This window comes from Berghia stephanieae, chromosome 13 (assembly GCF_034508935.2).
Source record: "Berghia stephanieae isolate SIO BIC M18660-M18661 chromosome 13, UCSD_Bste_1.3, whole genome shotgun sequence".
Classification (NCBI taxonomy): domain Eukaryota; kingdom Metazoa; phylum Mollusca; class Gastropoda; order Nudibranchia; family Aeolidiidae; genus Berghia; species Berghia stephanieae.
Genome location: NC_088372.1, coordinates 16,843,879 through 16,849,500, shown reverse-complemented (window position 1 = coordinate 16,849,500; position 5,622 = coordinate 16,843,879).

Here is a 5,622-nt window from a genome sequence, read left to right as displayed (position 1 = left end):
CACCTAAAAGAAGGTAAGACAAAAAGAATTGGTTAAATAAGAAACAGATGTAGATTCCAAGAGCGCACTATAAAAGTACTTCGTTTGAGATCACTAAAAGTCTCATCAAAACACAAACATAGGTCCCCACTAAGAGAAATATACACAAATGTTTTACAAATCGTATATAATATGAAGAAAACATAATACAGTTCATAACATAATTACACGGAAAAATATCATCTCCCAAAACTATCTATACATCTGACTGTTTCCCTCTCAGCCAGGGCATCCGGCAAGAACCAGGCCAAAACCAAGTAATCAGGAGTCAGTCACCGGTGTGGGTTGGCGTAATTCCTTCTTCGCGTGTGGCAGAAGGAAATAAGATTCACACTTAATTGTCAAAAAAATAATCAATCAGTGCTGATGACAAGCGCTGCGCCATATTGTATGCCCTCTGAGGGCCAGAAACTGTTCATGACTTGGTGCTGTGACTATTTCTTCTGGCAGATAGTTCCATTCCTTTGTGGTTCCTGGGGGAAATCTATGAATGTGACACGCCTAACAGGCACAGCTATGTTTTAGAAGCTCTGTGATTTATGTGATCTTTAGATAATTTAAATTGGAATTCTATATGTGCTTGTTTTTGATGTTCAGGAGTACATTATTATGTTGAAATTGTAGATTTTGATCAATTATTTTAAGTTATTAGAATATTTTAAACAAATTTACACACACACACACACACACACACACACATATTGTCAATCTCTGGACATTTTATTTGTTTACATTTTATGTGTTGAATCGGAATAATTGTCTATAGATATTCATCAAATATGTGCATTAGACCAAGAGGAGGTAGGAGAAAATAAAGGCAGAGTGAAACTGTCAAAATAATAGACCACAGAATAAAGAGTTAATACAAAGACCCCCGTCAACATTGTCAACCATTCCTATAATGCCTAACACTGAAACAAACAAGACAACAACTCACTTTGTCGTCACACCACACAGTGACTCAATATAACTGCCCCACCAGACACATACACATGTAAAACACACAAATATAACATTTTTCAATTTTAATAATAAAGATAGAGAGCAAACAAGAATAGTCAATGTGAATTGCCGAAGTCTCATTATTCACCGGAAGAAACTGAAACTGGAACAATTAATTGAAACACACAATCTTCACATCATACTTGCAACAGAAACTCACATCAATGATGGTATGGAGAGTAATTAATTAATATTCAGTGAAAAGTATATGAATAGTAAAGATCGTAGACTCGGGGGAGGTGGAGTGTTGATAGCTACGAAAAGCGACATTATAAACACAGATAAAAAATGCTGATTTTGACTCTGACAGTTGATAGCTACAGAATGAGACATTTCAGAATGAAACACAGATAAAAGACGCCGATTCTGAGTGTAAAATCATCTGGTCAAAATTAAGTTTTAAAAAAGGGAGACTTTCTTTTCTGTTGCATTTATTGTCAACCAATCATCGTTATTGTATCTTTAACAAAAAATACATCGTTAAGGACCCAGTAGTCCAAATATCATACTCGACGACTGGGAAATACTGACGATTAAACAAAATCCCCAATACTGCGGGGACATCAACAACAAAATGATTGAACTTATCGAAGAGTTCAAGTTAAGTCAAATTGTTACAGAAGCAACAAAGGGAAAGGACACACTTGATATCATATTAACCATATCCCCTGGTCTAATAGACAAAATGGAAGTTTTAACAGGAATTAGTGATCACGAAGCAGTACTATGTGATATAAAATACACACTATCTTGGGATATGTTAATATTATCAAAGGGGAACATGGAGAGATTAAAACATGAATTAAGAATCAGCTACAATATTTTTGATAAACAGTCATCTGCTAAAAATTCGACAAAAACTGGGAACATATTAAAACAACGCAAATGGGATTAATTGACAAATATTTTTAAAAAAATGATAAGTGGAAGACCACATATACATGGATACCATAAAATCAAACGTCTGACCAATAACAAATAAACACTGAACAACAAAGCCAAATTGCATAACAGAGAGGAAGACTGGAATGAGTTTCGCAGACTTCGTTTTGAAATACACACAGAACTTAAAAAGAACATGACAAGTATGTATGTAATGTGCTATAGTCAGATATAACGAAAAATAATCTAAATGGCAGGATTACGAACAGATTATGAAGATAAATCGGTTCTAGTCTAAAAGATGCTTCCATTATACAAGTATTTCAAACCCCTGACGTCTCAGATGTCACAGACACAGAAGGACAATGCAATATATTGAACAAGCAGTACCAAAGTTTGTATACTATAGAAGACCCCCGAATGCATGTAAAAGCAACATACCATCTATGCCGAGAATCAACTTAAACACATACGGTATACGAAAGCATCTGCAACAACTGATGCCATCCAGGGCAGTAGAGGATACTTTATAACAACGAGAATACTTTAAGAATGTACTGATTAAGTAGCCCCGTTTCGGTATATTATTTTCCATGAATCCCTGAACAAAGGAACAGTGCCTACCGACCGAAAGCATGCACTTATAACCCCAATATATAATGGTTGACCATTTCAATCCCAAAAAGATTCGTTCTTCGAGAGCGTTAAAAATAAATTCTGGACACGAACGCAGCGGAAGCCAGTGGAGACTTTCCATAAGATAGATGTCAGAATTCGGCAAGAGGCAGCACATGTAATTTTGTTTTGATCAAGAACCAGTTGGACAAGGCAATGAGACGGTGAGCTGAATCGAGCCAATCAGATCGTCGTGGAAGTGAAGGAGCCTGTAAAATTTGCCAAAGAGACAGTCGGTACATCATATACTGATGTGTTTAGGTTCCAGCCCAAACGTAATCCGGCACGTAATAAGCCTACAAAGAAGTAAAAACCGGCTTCAAAGATCAACGGTCATCCAGAAAACCCAATGCTACCGGTCCCTCGGGATCCATCAATTGATGCCTGCCGGTTCACAGAGGCCCTTTATTGGTAACATAAAGTCGGTACTGAAGTCAACATCTACTAATAAAAACGATGACAAAGATCAAATGGAATGCAGCCCAACCTTTGTGGAAGACCTCTACTTGAATGAGTTGGCAGCCGTATTCGAGGTTGGTACTTTTTCCAGAGACAATACCATTTCGGACCTCGAAAAAGTTGCGACAACCTGGACTGTCACCACCAACGTTAATACCGTTGTGCTTCCTACGCATACCTTCCACTGATTGTTGTTGCCAACCTGTTGACCTCAACATCTCCAGAATTTGTCGTGCTTGTCGTTGGATGCTCTCATTCATTCTAACGGCAGAGAGATCGTCAACAAAATGACAGACGAACCAAAAGCTGATTTACCACTTCAGTATGCATGCAAACAACATTGTTCTGAATTTGCAGACCTTTTCAAATAAGAGTTGGAAACGTTCAAAGACTTCTAGCTGGAGGTCAAATTCAAACCAGACGCCATTCAGATTTTCACCGACCACGGGCAGTACAAATTCAGATCAAGGAAGATTTGGACCAAGTACTATAAGCAGGCATCATCTCCACAGGGGTTTGGCAATTAACCAAGTTCAACTCTTATGATACTCATGTAGTACCAATCAAGAAGATGAAGGCCTCTGGACAAAACAGACCTAGGGTTTGGCGCACTTTGACTACCTACACACCATTGTAACAGATAATTCGCAGTGTTTATCGTCAGCTGAGTTTTCCAGTTTCCGCGAGAGCTGGGCATTCAACACCTGTAAGGACCCCCCTGTCATCCAGAAACCAACGTTGCAGCCGAGAGACTGTCATTTAAGTAGTGGATAAACAGGTCCAGCCTTAGTACCAGTGAGAGCTTATTCGAATTCTTGATTCAGTATCCTTTCACTTATGCAGAATTAGACAACCGCATTGCCAAAGCTGCCGCTGTCATGGGACAACTGAGCAAGAGAGCCAAACTCAATATTACCAGGCATGCGTACTGAGTAGCCTACTGTACGGAAGTGAATCTTTGACAGCATATGCCAGACAGGAAAACCCCGTAGAAAACTTCCAAGTTCGCTGTCTACGACGAATTCTGGTGGCCGGGCAGACTAGCCAACTATGCAGTACTAGAAAGAGCAAAATCCCTAAGTATGCATATCATGCTCTGCCAGCGACGTTTGAGATGGCTTGGTCACGTACACAGGATGGAAGATGGACGCATACCCGAAGAATTCATGAAAGGAGAACTAGCTTCTGGACGGCGACCAACTGGCCGTCTTGCTCTGTGCATCTATGATGTCTGCAATCGAGACATGAAACTGACAGGCATCAACTTAAACCCACGGAAATCGCTTGGTGGAGATATTCGGTGATGGAGAGGGTGAAGAGAAGTGAGGAGAGGAAAAAGAAGAAGTTTAAGGAGAGGAGAGCAAGGAGGAAAGAGAGGCAGCAGATCCAAATACCAAACAACAGTCAAACTGCGTGTGCAACAACTGAGGTAGAGGCTGCCAGGAAAGGATCGGTCTGCTGAGTCACACCCGTTGCTGCTCTCAATAAGACTGATGAGACCAAAATCACACAGGGTGCAAACCATCGTCTCTTGAGACGGAAGGATGCCTACCTACCGTAGAACTCCTCTGTGCAGCGGCTACAGCCCAAGCGAATTTCTAATCGGTCGACATATTTCGGAGAAGATAGATGTGCTCCTGACAACAGTCGTAAAAGTCTCGCTCGTCTATGAATCAGAAGTTCAACGTGATAGTATGAGGGGTTTTTTTTCAAAAACAGTATATTCATAATTGTTGTAAATGCCCAACTCCAAATGAGACAAAAGTAAAAGTTGTATGTATGAACAATTACAGCTTCCACCTGATTCTCAATTTTCCTTGGGTGGGTGGGTGAGGTTGGGATGAGAGGTGGTGGGGGTGGGAGGTATGAAAAATAATTTGTTAAAATAAAATTGTAATGATGCGTTGGTGAAAAAAAAATGCACAAGTTACAGATCAATTGATTGATATTCAACGTAATTTAAACAACGGCCAAACTAAGAGTGATCCTTATGTTGACAACAATACTGGTGATGGACACGCTTATTTCAGAAACTAGTAACTAAAGAATGAAAATGGAGAGGCTTCGTATAGGAACAATACTGGATCGATCTGTATCGTTTCTATACGAAGCCTCATCATTCTTTGGTTAGTATTTTCACGATCACAGCCTTCAGGCAGCCACTACCGTTGTGTATTTGGCAACTACAGCACAATGACATCTCTTGAACAAAAGAACATTTCTACAAAGTCCTGGAGATAGTCGGCAGGTCAAAAATGTCGAAGAAGAGAGACACACCTCAATATTATCATTAATTCCTTAATCTATTATTTTAACAAGTAAGATTAGAGATCAACATTTTTCCGTACCACTAATGGTACATTTTGATTATTGAGCACAGAATTACTGGGAAATCTAAAAATTAGAAAACGTTTTTCTACAGTTTGATACGGGTAGTTATTCTACATACCTTTTACCCCCAAAAAGATTCGCTTCGATCTAGGTTAATATCTCCACAATGCAGTTATACAATAATTCAAATAGATGGTTGCTTTTTCTTAATAGCCTATATTTCTCCGAAACACT